Here is a 14,180-nt window from a genome sequence, read left to right on the forward strand (position 1 = left end):
GCCTCCATAGAGAGGGAGGTATCGAAGATTACACCCAAACTCTTAAGGGATGGTGCTGGCACTAATTGCACCCCCGCAAGAGATGGGAGTTGCCCCCCCAATCCCATATCGTCCCGTCCCAGCCAGAGGACCTCTGTCTTCGAAGGATTTAACTTCAACCGGCTCCCACGTAACCATCCAGCCACAGCTTCCAAACATCTGGTCAGTGTGTCTGGGGCCGAGTCAGGATGGCCATCCATCAACAGATAGAGTTGGGTGTCATCGGCATACTGATGGCAACCCAGCCCAAAACTCCGGACAAGCTGGGCGAGGGGGCGCATAAAGATGTTAAAAAGCATCGGGGAGAGTATCACACCCTGAGGCATCCGTTCGTAAATCTTGCCCATCTGTTTGGCTTTGGAAATATAGGTTTCATACGCTTATAGCTGCTTCATTTTAGATGATCTAACAGAGTTGTCATAAGGCAGCCAATTCCTAGTTGCCATTCCCAGAATGCTAACTGGTGTCCAATGACAGCAACTGGTAGCATTTTTCAGATAAGGAGATGCATGCCATTTTTAAGAAGTTGACTTAAACTATTGCTATCAGTCTTCAGAACACAGTACAGAGGTAACATTTTATATTTGATTGCAAGAATGTAGCACACACAATACACCCTGTTCAACTTTAACCAGCCAAGGTTTGCACAATTTCCAATGCATACTAGCTTGAATTTTGTGGCCTTGTACTGCTCACCAGCCTAATGCGAGTAACATTGCTTGAATTCACCAGCTAGCAACTGTGCATAAATCTGAGTTAGGGATGCAGAGGGGTTGCTACTGGGGACATGCTGACATAGAAATGCAGGCTTGCTTCCTTCTCTCAGTTTGCAATGGAATCTTGCCTGGAGCCCTATTGGGGGCTTGCATTTTGATCATCTCCTAGTGGGTTGCTGAGTCACTGGGTCTCCAAGCACTTGCTCTTGCTGGTTCAAGAATTCAGTGCCCGGAGGAGACGAAACTTTAAACTGGCTGGCACACTGCTTCTGCTAAATGAGCCACCCAAGTCAGCTCTTCCGTTCATTCAGGGACAGCTTTTATCTGAATGAATCTCAGATTTGGAAAAGAGCACGTTCAAACCCTTGCATAACTACTGTACCTTGCATACTTTTCTTCCCCTGCTTCTTGAAAAACATGAGGCCACCTGCTTTCTCCTGCACACCTTTTCTTTTCATGCCTCTTGTTTGGAACAGGGGACAAAAGAGGGGAAGAAATGCTCTATGGGACAGGAGGGGACTTTTTCACAAAAATTATAAATGGCTGCTTGAGTGACCTATTTGATCCCTCCTGCAGACAATGCGGGATTGTTCCTGCGATGAAATCTGTGAAGCTTTGAACCTAGGTAGTTTTCTACCATCAGGTGTTTTCTCCAAACAATGTCTTTCTAACAGTATATTAACACAAGCTAAACTGGTTCTTTGATCCAAACCTAGCAAGCCTCCCACTGTATTCTGAAAATTGTGCAGGTACATCAAGTGGTACCTTTTGACCGATCCATTCATTGTATCCCTTCAGCTTCTTAGTTTGCTGCTCCTTACACACTTGTGTGCTTATAGCACTGTGGGAAAGAACAGCCAATCTGTTGTCCTCCAGATGGTGCTGAACTTCCTGAGCCCGGATAATTGGCCAGTTGTCCACTTTAGATGGGGCCGTGCTCTTCTTGGAACAGCAGGTTCATAGTTTAGGCGTGCTCCTGGATCCATCTTTGTTGCTGGAGGTCCAAGTGACCTCTGTCTAGGAGTCCCTTCTACTAGCTTCAGCTGGTAAGACAGCTACTGTCGTTTCTGGACCTTGATAACCTTACCACTGTCATCCATGCGATGGTAACCTCCAGGCTGGATTACTGCATTGCGCTCTATGTGGAGCTGCCCTTGAAGTTGGTTCAGAAGCTGCAGCTGGTGCAAAATGTGGTGGCAAGGTATCACTAATGTGTTATCCTGCTATTGAAAGAATGGCATTGGCTGACCTATCCCAGGATAGGTTCAATGTGCTGGTTTGGGGTATAAACTCCTATAAAGCTTAAGGCTGGGATGCCTGAAAGATCATATCATCCCTTATATACCCAATTGATCACTACACTTTGCAGGTGAGGGTCTCCCGCAGATACCATTTCATCAGGCGGTCCATTCCGCACAAATTAGGAATTGGGCATTTAGTGTTGTGGCGTTTACCCTTTCAAACTCCCCTTAGACAGATGCTGAAGACCTTCCTCTCCCAGCAAGCCTTTTAAGTTGAGATCTGCATCTGCACTGGGATTATTATAAGCAGTTTTTAGAGTTTATCCCTTGTTTGCCACCCTGGTCTCCTTTGGGAGGAAGGGTGGGCTATAAATTTAACAGCGAGTAAATAAAATAAATAAAAACCTCCTCTTTAGAGCAGTCAAGAACACACAATCTGGAAAACAGGAGATCAGGGCAAGCATTCCTCCAACTGCTTGCTGGGGGAACTCCCAATCCTGGGTTTAGCTCATTGTTTCGACTTGTTTTCAGGGTGAATGGTTTTACAGGGGTTGTAATTGAAGTGCTTTCAGCTCCCAGGTCTACAATGGAAGTTGTAAGGTAGGATGTGCAGGGAGTCTTTCCCCTTTAGAACAAGCTGCTCCTTTGATATGTGAGAAGTACCTGCTTGGAATTCTCATCTCTTGCCAAGTGACACTCCATAGCAGCCAATTGTCTGTAATTGCCTCACCTGAATTAAATTACCACCCCCTCCCCACTTGGGAATGGCTGTTGATGCTCATCATAGCTACAAAGCACTGCTTGTCCTCAAGGAACCCTTCCACCACAAAGAGCTGCCTGAGATTAAACGAGAAGGGCTGTCGCTCAGCACCCTTCCGGCTGCGTTGGATCTACTCCACTTGCCCGTATTCTTAATTTGATTGGTACAGGGGAGAGCTGCCCCTGCCTCAGATAGCAGGGGGTAGAATGCAACACAAACCTGAAACACATTAGCATATGTACAGTGGCTCAGTGTGTATTGGCAGTGCCCAGCGAAATAAGTGCACCCTCTAAGTTTGTGGGCATTGTACGGGAGGCATTGTACACAGGCGGACTTTGCTGCCTGTGTATTTACTTATATCCGTGATATTGTGGGGGGTTGGACTATTCAGGGTTTCCCAACCTTGGGTCTCCAGCTGGTTTTGGACTACAATCCCCATCAACCCTGACTGCTGGTCCTGCTAGCTAGGGATCATGGGAGCTGTAGTCCAAAAACAGCTGGAGACCTGGACTAGATGACCCTCAGGCTCCCATCCAACTCTCTATGAACCAAGGGAAGGGCCTGTTCTGCAGCAGCACCTCAGCTATGGAATGTCCTCCCCCCTGAAATGTGACTGGTGCTGATGCCAATAAGCATCTATCTGGCAAGTATCAGAACCAAATCCCACACTGTCTTTGCTTGCTGTTCCCTTTGGCCACACCCACATTTAAAGCCACACCACCTTAACTTTCCCTAAAGAATCTCAGGAACTGTAAAGGGTGCTGGGAACAGTGCCTTGGTGAGTGGTAAAGATCTGTTTTGTTTGTAAGTATCAGTAAATATGGGAAAGAATGTAGGAAACAGTGCCTATGAACCCCATTTCAGCAAGGATTCAGGAATCCACTGCTTTAAATGTGTGGCATGGATGGGACTGTTACAAGTGGAAGATGATTTTGTAGCATCTGGTGTACACTAATATTCAGGATGAATCAAAAGCTTGAGGCCTTTTGCGATGTATCTCTAGATCAATACCAATCTCTCTAGTGCTCTCTTTCTCTTCCAACCTTTCCCTCTTTTGTTGGTACTAAAGCACTTACTACCACTAGCATTCTCCCCCTGCTCTGATCCGCAACATTAACAAATGGCAGAAGAGGGAGCATCTGGGCTTCTTAATATCAAAATATTTCTCTGTCCTGGCAGGCAGGGTCATTGCTTCCTTTGTGTATGTAGAGTCCGGATGTGCAGGGTTTGGCAGCGACATTTATTGGATGCAAACATTTCCCAGCATGACCTCGTGCGCAGTTGTGTCAGTGACCTCACAGTGAACGGCTGTGAGATCTGATCTAACCACCGTACCTTTGTAGCTTACGCTCCCAGACCTTTTCCTTGCTATGACCAGCACTTGGGCATTAACGGGAAAAGATCCTAAAACAGATCTGGGGGGGGGGGGGAGGGAGAAACAGAACAAGAAAGGTGTTAATGAATACTTGGCAATAACAGGTGCCAGACTTTTTCAGCAGGCCTGGAAAACCCCAAGCAGTGCCCACTCCCTGGCTGTGCAACCAGATGTGCTGCCCTTGAAACAGCTGAGCTGGGTGGCACAGTTGCCTATTTGGGAGGAGATATGAGGTCATCTCAGATGGGGCTTTATATGGGAGGGGTTCCCATAGTGACAGACAGAGGTTCACCTTAGTAAGGGGTAGGGTGGGTAAAGTTCTCATTTTTCCATCTTCTCTGGAGCAGGCATTCATCCAAAACACTGCAAAAATCAACAGAACCAGCCTTCAAGGGAAGAACACCCAGGGCAAGCTGCATCATGCCAGCTGCACAAAGAAATGCTCCCTGGTCCCAGCACAAGCGTATCGGTGCTGGGCTCCAGGGGCTGTGCACAGATTGTCTCTCTCCCCCCCCCCCCTCATTTGCAAGCCTGATCCCTTGTAGAATAAACTGGGCTGGATTTGCAGGGAAGGCTCGGCTGCTGTTGGGCAGAGAGCTCTTCCATTAGAGGGGTGAAGTCAACAGGCTGCTTGCTGATGTGGAAAATGGTGATAGCAGCAGCGCTGCAAGTCTCACTGATGGGCACTGGGAAATGGCAGACTCCCATGACCTGCAAAGAAAACAATCAGTGTAAAAATGGAGCCAGTGAAGGAGCTGTAATTTTGGCTGGGTGCTGTCACCATGCTGCAAAGGAGCATGTGTCAGTGATGTGTGAAAGGGCAGGATGTAGGAAATCTCTAGCAGAGAGAGAGTTCTTCTGCACGTTATAAGACTGTTTACAAAGGTTGCATTCCACTCCTAATCTCTGCCAAGCAGTAGCAAGTTTCCAGGGGGTTCCAGGATTGTATTTCCATTGGCAAAATTGAGGGACAGTGGAGCCTAGTTTCTTTAAGAAATATGGTTTCTTGTACACATATTTACACCTGGAGGTTTCAATGGAGGGGGTATAGACCATTATGTTCCAAGAGTGTTTCTCCTTGCCACTCTCATAGCTTCAGCAAGCTTGGGTCTAGAGCAGCAGTCAGTCATAGCTCCTAATATCTTGGTGCAGCCTCCTCCAGCCAACCCTATGATGGCCTTCCATACTTCTTCCTCCTTGTTCAAGAAACAGAGGTGAGAGGAGTCTGGGGTCTCTCCCACAGCAGCACACAAGCTTACCCTCTAAAGGAAGCTGATGATGCTATTCCGCATGTACCTCCGAAAACAGCCTTCTCAAATGTATGCATGTATAATTAATTTTATATTTCACCTTCCCTGCTAGGAGATAACACTCCCCCTCCCCATTTTATCCAATGACCCTGTGATGCAGGGTAGGTTGAGAAAAAGTGACTGATCCCAAGCCATGCAGTGAGTTTCATGATTGGTAAGCCTCTCTAAACTAAATAGCACCAAAAGCTGCAACCTTTCCTTATAGGGGAGTTTGAGAACTCTCAAGGGGATGCCATCCAATTCCAGCAATTTGTCCATTTCTATTTTGCCTATTAGGCTGAGTGCCTCTGTTCCTCCAACTCCCATCCTACAATAGTCAGTTCAGGCAGTGGAAAGAAAGATGCAAAGAATCCATTCTGCTGGTGTTAGGGCAGGGATGACTGTTAAATGGAATGCTCTCCCTCACCAGATGTGATCTTTACTGTGTTTATAGAGCACAAACCCAGATGGAGCATCTATAAAAGAGGATCTTGAGTGCAGGGAGAGGAAGAGGAAGAGAGGATCAGGTTTAGGGCCTAGTGATTTTTGGAGCCTTCCTGAAATCTGCTTTCCCACAGCAGGGCTGAGGACATAGAGGGCATGGGTGCTGGCTCCCGAAAAGCTATAAATATGCCTCTTAGCAGCTAGCCTCCAGTGAAAACATGGGGCTATGCCAGGGCTTGGTTGTGGCATCTGAAAAGCAGGCTGGTGTCATGGCACCAGGCATGAATAGCAAGGGGCTGTTTTGCTCAAATAAGGCAATCGACTCACACGGAGCAGGACCCAGGGAAAAGCTCCAGATTCCCAGGCTCCTAACCAGTAAGTCATGATGGCTATGTTCTTCCTCCAGTGACAGAGGCAGCATGTATTATTAATATGTCATATAATGCCAAGATGACGTCTTGCAGATTCAACCCAGGCACTGTGAGAACAGGGTGCTGAACCTGAAGGACCTTTGGCCTGATTCAGCTCTTCTTATGCAATTAAGTACATTGAAAAGGTCCATCTTCATCTCTCTCCCCGCTTCCACTTTGAATGCATCCCATTGTCTTCCTCCCAGAGTGTTCTTTCCTTCTTTCTCCCACCTCGTCAAGTCCTCATTGCTTCACCCATTCCGTCTACTCTCTTTCCTCATCGCTCTCGCGGCACATTGTGCATCTTCACCCATTCTGGAAGTGAAGCGTGGAGCTGCAGATAAATCGATGCTCACTTGACCAGTTCAAACGCCTGCCAGTAGTGATTGAAGGTGTGATTGAAGGTGCACTTCCCTGGTTAAAACGTCTCTGACTTTCGAGAGGACCCACATGCATCCCTACAGGGGGTGTTCTTTTGGAGGGTGGGCAGAAGAACATGGTTTCCAAAGTCTGGGAACACACAAAAATAAAAATATAACGCTAATATTGTTGCACAAACCAACAGCTGTTGCTTCAAACCTGGAAGGGCTGTGGCTGAGTGCATGGTTTGCACACCAAAGGAGAGACCTTCATCTGAAACCTTGGAGAGCTGCTGCCAGTTGGTGTCTACAGTCCTGAGCTAGATAGACCTATGGGCTGACTTAGTATAAGGCAGGTTCCTCTGTTTCCCTGGGTAAAAGGTGATCTTAGAACTTTTAATGTTATGCTATAGGGAAACCTTGGTAGACTGAGAAACTCCTAACCTGCCCCAGCCTGTACATCATGGCATGCAGCCTGCCTGTGTCTCCTTGCCACCAACTTCTATCCCATAATCCTATGGCAACAGAGATAGGAAGTATCACTCCTGATCCAATCCATCCTTAAAATAACCCCATGTTACTGCACAAAACAGGAGTGTAGGCACACAGACCTGGTGAATTCTCTTGTCTTTACAGTGGATTCCAAACCAGTCATGGGATTTCGACTCTGCCCAGGAAAAATGTGTGACTGGCTGCCCCGACCCACTTGCTTCTCAGATTGCCTGTTGTGAACCTGGGAAGGGTCTGCTGGAGACTCCAGAGCAGAGAAAAGGAACTTATGACCTTCCAGATGTTGCAGGACTACAGCTCCACTCATCCCTGACCATTCACCATGAAGCCCAGGGCTGATGAGAGTTGGAGTCCAGCAACACCTGGAGGACCACAGCAGGCTCTCCACCCCCGCTCCAGGGATGGATGCTCTGCTAGAGAAGCAGGATACGGGGGAAGGCAGAGCATGAAGCAGCCCATCCACGAGTGTGTATGTGAGAGAGTGTCTCCACTCTGGGCAGTCCTATTCTATTTGATTTTAGCTGCGGCTGGGTTTTTAGCATAACCATATGGCTAAGTGTTCCTGGAGGCAGTGGGAGGACGATTTGGCTTGCGCAGCATAAATATGAGCTGACCTGCTGTTCGTAACTTTTCAAAGGCAGAGAAGTCTGAAGCTGTCGGCAGCCAGATGCAGGGTCCCTCCCCCACCCCCTCTGTTCAAAGAGATCCCTGCAGGACTTTTGCCAAGGTCTCCTTAACCCACCAGCCCCCTCAGCTAGATTCGTGTGCTGCAAAGGGAGAAACCCCCCTTCTTGGCTCACGCAGCCTAGCTGCTTTCTCCATTAAATGCACTTATGATACTCATTTTTTTTGTATATACAGCTGGCCAAGTGCAACATCCAGTTTGGCCTGCTTTAGCTACCGGTCTGCCTGAGAACAGGGTCTTCTTTGGCGCCAGGGAGAGAGAGAGAGAGAACTCTGGCTTGTGGGCATCTTTGAGGTTGAAAAGGAGAATGGAGCAATAGCTTGAGGGGGGATGTCACACTGATGGTCAGAAAGCAAACGTGCACAAGTTCAACTGGTTGGTAAGCCTGCCTCTTGTTTGTTTCCTTCCCCTGCAGCACTTGGCACAATCCTCTTTGTTGCGGCCATCTGGATTTGCTTTACAAGATGTGTGACTTGCCTTTACAAAATGTATGACTTGCTCCGGCACAATGCATGAGGCTCGCTTGTCCTCTCTGCTTGCTGATGGTGATAATGCAGGCTAATCCATCCGGGGTGTTGATTGAAGAAGGTTTTTGTCAATGGGATGCCTGGGAATAGATTGACCATTGGATCCCATCTAGCAATAATGGGTGGAATTCAACACCACACTAAGCTGAAGTTCCTCAGCAGACTACAAGGGATGCTAGTGAAATGGGTTGTGGAAGATAAGGAGCTGGAAGTCAGCATGGCTCTCGTGACTGGTTGCTGTAGCTCCGATACTTCCTGCTGCACAACAAGCTTCCTCTAACACAACTGTTCCACTGGATTTTCATATTATTCTCAGCTTTCTGATAAGGCAACAGTGCTTGTGTTTGGTGGTCAGAGAGGGTTGAATCTGGGCCACGGTAATGGGTATGACTTACTAGCAAAACATGATGGAGTTCCATCACCCACATTCAGTCACTACAATGGGAGTTGGGGAAATAATGCCAGCTCCCAGGGCCTGCACGGGACATTTTGCTGCCAGAGGTGAAGCTGGAGCAACTGGCTGCTGAACCTTACTTCAACACTGGTGATGAGACAGTGGCCACATGCACACCATATATTTAAAGTGCATGGCCTTCCCAAAGAACCCTGGGAAAGGTAGTTTGTTAAGGGAGCTGGGAATTGTAACTCTGGGAGGCGTACACTACTATTTGCAGGGTTCTTTGGGGGAGGCAGTGTGCTTTAAATATAAGGTGTGGATGTGAGCAGTTCCTCTTTGGCAACCACTCGTAGCCGAGTAAGATTGTCTTCTGTGAATATGGTCTTAATAGTGAGTCTGTAGGTGACTGTGGAGGCCAATTCTGGATCCGCACATCCTTCCACAGTGGGGACATAGGTTTCTGGGTGGGAGTTGATCACGATGAGGATTTGCCAAATGTGCCTTCCTCTTAGCTTGTTTCTCCCTTTTGTCCTGAGTTTGTGCTTCTTTGAAGTCCATGACACCTTTGGTAAAGGCTCTTTTCCAACTGGAGCACTCACAAGCCAGTGTTTCCCCGTTGTCGGTGTTTATACTACATTTTTAAAGATGTGCCTTAAAAGTGTCTTTAAACCTCTTTTGTTGTCCACCGGCATTACACTTCCCATTCTTAAGTTGGGAATAGAGTTGTATCCATCACTGCACTTGAGGGCAGCAGGTTGACCGAATGGTACACACAATTTAGTTCTCTGGACATCTGGCCACTGCTGCCTGCCCTCCAGCTTTGGTCCTGAGGCAGCTGTCTCCCTCTTGTCTAATGGAAGAGCCAGTTCTCATCAGTCTTGCATATCTTTAATTCTTTCACTTTGGTTTGTGAACCAGCTGTTTTCCTTTCCTTTGCACATGCTTATGTCTTGACCTTTGCAAAAGGTGCTGAATCGGAAAGCCGTTGATTACACTGAAGATGCAGCACTCCTTGAGCACATGCCTTGCAAAAGTTTCAACATGCACTTAAGCTCTTTGTTCCAGACAAAGTTTCCTAGAGCAAGGAAGCTGAGTGATGGATCGCAAAGAATGAGCCACTACAAAGATGTGGACTTGGCTCTCAGGACTTTGCTATGTCAGCTCTGTGGGCCAGCTGCTGGATGAGACCAGGGTGCTGTGACTCAGAACCGAGGAGGCTGTTGAGTCATGCATTGCGGATGCTCAACCACAGCCCATCCAAACCTGAGTGAACCCTTCAGGGATTCAGTCTGGGAAAAGATCAAAGAAGCCGGATGCAGTCAATTTCAGAGAGATTCAGAGATAATATCTTTTTCTGTACCTCTGACCAGCTTTATTGCTAGCCCCACTCTCTGCTGCTTTTCCTGTGGAAAGGTGACAGTACGGTGAGGGTAGATGGACACTGGCTGATGCCCCACATGGGAATCCTTCTGAAATGAGAGAGTCAGGCCGGGGTGGGATGGGGATTCAGAGCAAGGGAGCAAATTTTGTGCAGTATACTCTCCCAGCCTCATCAGCCACTCCCAAGCCATTTATTTTAGATTAGAAGGCTGCGTCGTCAACATGCATCTTCCTCTTCAAAGCATTTCAGGGCAATGCCGCAGACCCCATTCCATCCTGTACCGGCCACTCAGGGCCGCTTCCCAAAGCACATTTTGTCCTTGGAATCTGTTTCTGAGAACACAAAACACACATATCATGTCAATTGCAAAAGGCACCCCCATGTCAGCCCTTCCTTCCAAATATGTTACATTTTCAAACAATTTTTAAAAGGAATATGCCATAGATATTTGATCCCATATTTTATTAACCCATTGACTGCCTCTCAAGCAGTTTACTTTAGGAGGCCTTGCATCACATCCCGGGCTGCCGAAATCCAAGAAGCAGCCATAACTTAGGACAGGAGATTTGGGATGTCGTGCACTGCCTATGCTGCAAGGTACCATCAGGGCAGGAGTTGGGGGTCCCACTCAGCACAGGGAATAGGGCTGGTTCACCACATGTTGAATGAAGTGGAGTGACACACACTATCCTCTAAGATCATTCAGTCCAGAGCCTAGAGTTGCCTATCTGCACCACTTGCGCCTGGCCTTGGAGGCAGAGTCTTGGCCCCTTTGGCTGCCTATGACACAGCTCTGTGGAGCATGCCCGCCTTGAGAGACAGGGTTTGTCTGCAGTCCTTCTAATTCAAAGTGTGCCAACATGCCCTCAAGGGGCTGGCAATTAAGCTGCCTTTCTGAAGAGGCATGAAGCTTCCTTGTTACGGTCTGATAAATGCTGCATTAGTCATATTTCGATCTGGGCCAAGTGGGATCCGCTGCGGTTGAGGAGCCCAGCTGCTCCTGCCCTCCAGCCACTGAGCTGCAGAGTTGCCTGCCTGCCTGCCTGCCTGCCTCCTATTGCAGATCTGACCCCACCTGGTGAGGCTGAGCCGCCCCTGTCTGGTACATCACGTAGCGCTCCCAGGGCACAATGTTAGTCAGAGGTGGTGCGTTGTGGTTTCTCCACTTTTCCAGACTGCCGTGAGCACGGGTAGTCAAAGCAGCTCATTCTCCCCCCTCTTTTGTCAAAGACTCTTTGGCAGAGGATCAGTCCCCAGAGTCCATTTCCAAGCAGAGGCAGTTTTAGGGGGAGTACAGCCAGTTTCAGAATCAAACATAGGGAGCCCCGCAACTCCAATTTAGAATGGGGTGTGAGAGATGGGGGCACCAAATTTTGGCACCGCTCAGGGTGCTGCTGGAATTTGAGAAGCCAAGGTCCGCCATGGTTCAGAGGATCCATTCAGAGGGCTGAGAAGATAGTCTGAGAGGACCCTTGAACATCCTGAAGCCATTGTGGGGTTACTTCAGTGTTCACCTGGCTCAAAATACAATCTGCATTTCCTATGCAATCCCTCGGTTCATTTTTTTGCGGATTTGCTGTACATGCAGGTTCACACGTATGCCGAGTAGGTAATGAAGCAACTGCATTACCACACCATCATGGGCTAAATCAGAAGCAGCCAATGTAGTGCCTTCCAGTTGTCGTTGAACTCCAGCTCCCATCAACCCCAGCCAGCATGATCAGGGATGATAGGAGTTGGAGTCCATCAGCCTCTGGGGGATAGCAGGTTGGCTATCCCCAGGCTAAATTCTGAACAAATACACACTCAGCCCACCTTCTTAGGACATTAGTTTGGTTGTGTGAATTGGCCCTTGATCCTTCAAACTCAAGAGTCCAGACACCCCTTTGGCCCCCGGGATTTGCCAGTCAGGTCAACTGCATTGTTTGCATAGATCTAGTGATGGAACATCTTCTCCTGGTGTACCTCTGTAATGGCACACAAATATATAATTCATTGTGTGAGCCTAGGCTGTCTCAGGGACAGAATGACATCATAAACCCTGAGTTAAATAATTTTCACTCTTAAGATGGTGAGTCCGGTGGCTGAGGGCTGGTGCCTAAAAAGGGAGCTGCTGGCCTGCTAGGTAGGTCTTCTGTGTGCTGCTACAGGAGGCATCTTGAGACCCAGCATAATTGCTGTTGCACCTGCCTATGACCAGCGCAGAACCATACATACAACCTTGCCTCCTGCTCCCTTGTGCTACTCTTGGCATTTTTAGCCTGGTCAGAAACAGACAAAGGCACTGCTTGCTATGCTGCGAGTGCCCAGGCAACCTGGCCTTGGCGATGTCTAACTGGAGCTTTTTCTTTCTAACTGCGCCTCTCCTTTCTCCTTCGGCTTTGTTGCTGCAGACGCCTCCCACCCTCACCCCAAAGAGCAGCTGGAAACAAAACGGTGAGCACGCCTTGGCCTGTTCCTCCTTCGAGGTAGCAGTGGAGGAGGGGAGCAGGGCAAAGGAGGAGAGGCAGGGAGGGGTGTGTGTGTGTGGGTGTGTGTGTGTGTGTGTAGCAGGAGACAGCTCTCTGGCTCTCTTTGTTAATATACATTGGATTCCTTGGGGATGAGGCTGGCTCTGCTCGGCCATGTGGGTGGTCGCTCACTTTGCATCTTCCTCTCAGCAGGAAGACGGGGAAAGCCTGGTCCAGATGTAGGAGAGCTCTAAATGGCAACCTGCTCTGGCCAGTCCCCAGCAATTGCCTCCCTCCCTCCCTCCCACTTTCAGTCCCTTGCGGAATCTCAACCTCCCGCTTCTTTTCAGCAGGCAGGATGGGAGCTGAGCCCCTGTTGAGCAAGGGTGACATCATGCAGCCTCCGCCAGGAGGGAGATCAGAAGAGGAATTTAAAAGGACTGGCATGCTTCGGCACAGAGAGATTTCACGTAGGGCGTGCCCATGCATCGTACCCAAGAAATCCCCCAAGTTGGGGTGGGTGATTGTCAGTGTCGGGTTCTATCAGTTTCACATGTTCCCACTCTTACTTCTCCACATTTCCACTTTTTTTCTTTTAAAAAAAAACCCTCAGCATTTTAGTGCAATTCTCACCTTTTTATCTGCAGTTTTAACTAATATATGTATTATTTTTTTGCAAAGCAGTCTCCCCTAATATAATGCATTTTATATGCTATTTTCACCGATCTATGCATTTTTTGCACACATGACATGGCTGGAGGACTACACTGCAAAATTCTGAGAAGTACAGTTTCAAAGAATAACACCGTTTCAGTTTGTGTATTTCTTCCAGAAAGTACTTAGGTTGGTTCACTTTTACGTGTGAACTGAATCAAAATTCTCCCTCAGGAGGGGTGTCTGCTTTGGGGGGAATTGTAAGTTGTGCAGTTGCTGTACAGTGATGGCCTATATGAAGGAAGTAGTGGCATAGTGACAGAAGGCTTGCGCCTCATCAGTTTTTTGTTTCATTTTAGCATTGATATGTGCTCAGGACATTTTGCTGCCTGAGGCAGAGATGGTACCCTTTCATTTCTGGCTGGCCTCGCCTCTGATTTCAACCACACCTTTCATTTTATTCTGTTGGCAACATCTGTCACAGAGCATCTGTCATATGGTGCTAGAGTGGAACTATCAAAGAAATATGCAAAAATATGAGTATGGACCAATAAATGCAGCAAAATGGTGTACACACCAGTCTCACAAATGCTGCCCCAATTCTTATTCTGGTTTCAAGTTACTGTTGTGCTCTTGATCATAAAGCCAAAGGAAGATTTTTAACAATGGCATGGGTGAGTCCATGCTAGGCTTTTCTGCTGGTAGAGTTCCAGGTTTCTATTCCATGTACCGTATTTTTCGCTCTATAAGACGCACCAGACCACAAGACGCACCTAGTTTTTGGAGGAGGAAAACAAGAAAAAAAATATTCTGAATCTCAGGAGCCAGAACAGCAAGAGGGATCACTGCGCAGTGAAAGCAGCAATCCCTCTTGCTGTTCTGGCTTCTGGGATAGCTGCGCAGCCTGCATTCGCTCCATAAGACGCACACACATTTCCCCTTA

The 14,180-nt window shown here is 48.0% G+C and overlaps 1 long non-coding RNA gene across 1 annotated transcript; it reads right to left on the reverse strand.

Moving 5' to 3' along the window:
* Positions 1–3,308: 3,308 nt before the first annotated feature.
* Positions 3,309–12,900, reverse strand: LOC308472207. Its single transcript, XR_013983350.1, has 3 exons — positions 11,949–12,900; positions 6,506–6,784; positions 3,309–4,171 (listed from the first exon to the last, which is right to left on the reverse strand). It is a non-coding gene; the product is annotated as an uncharacterized lncRNA (long non-coding RNA).
* Between the last annotated feature and the right edge of the window lie 1,280 nt (positions 12,901–14,180).

The sequence above is a fragment of the Podarcis pityusensis genome (assembly GCF_964106645.2).
Source record: "Podarcis pityusensis genome assembly, chromosome: 2".
Lineage (NCBI taxonomy): Eukaryota > Metazoa > Chordata > Lepidosauria > Squamata > Lacertidae > Podarcis > Podarcis pityusensis.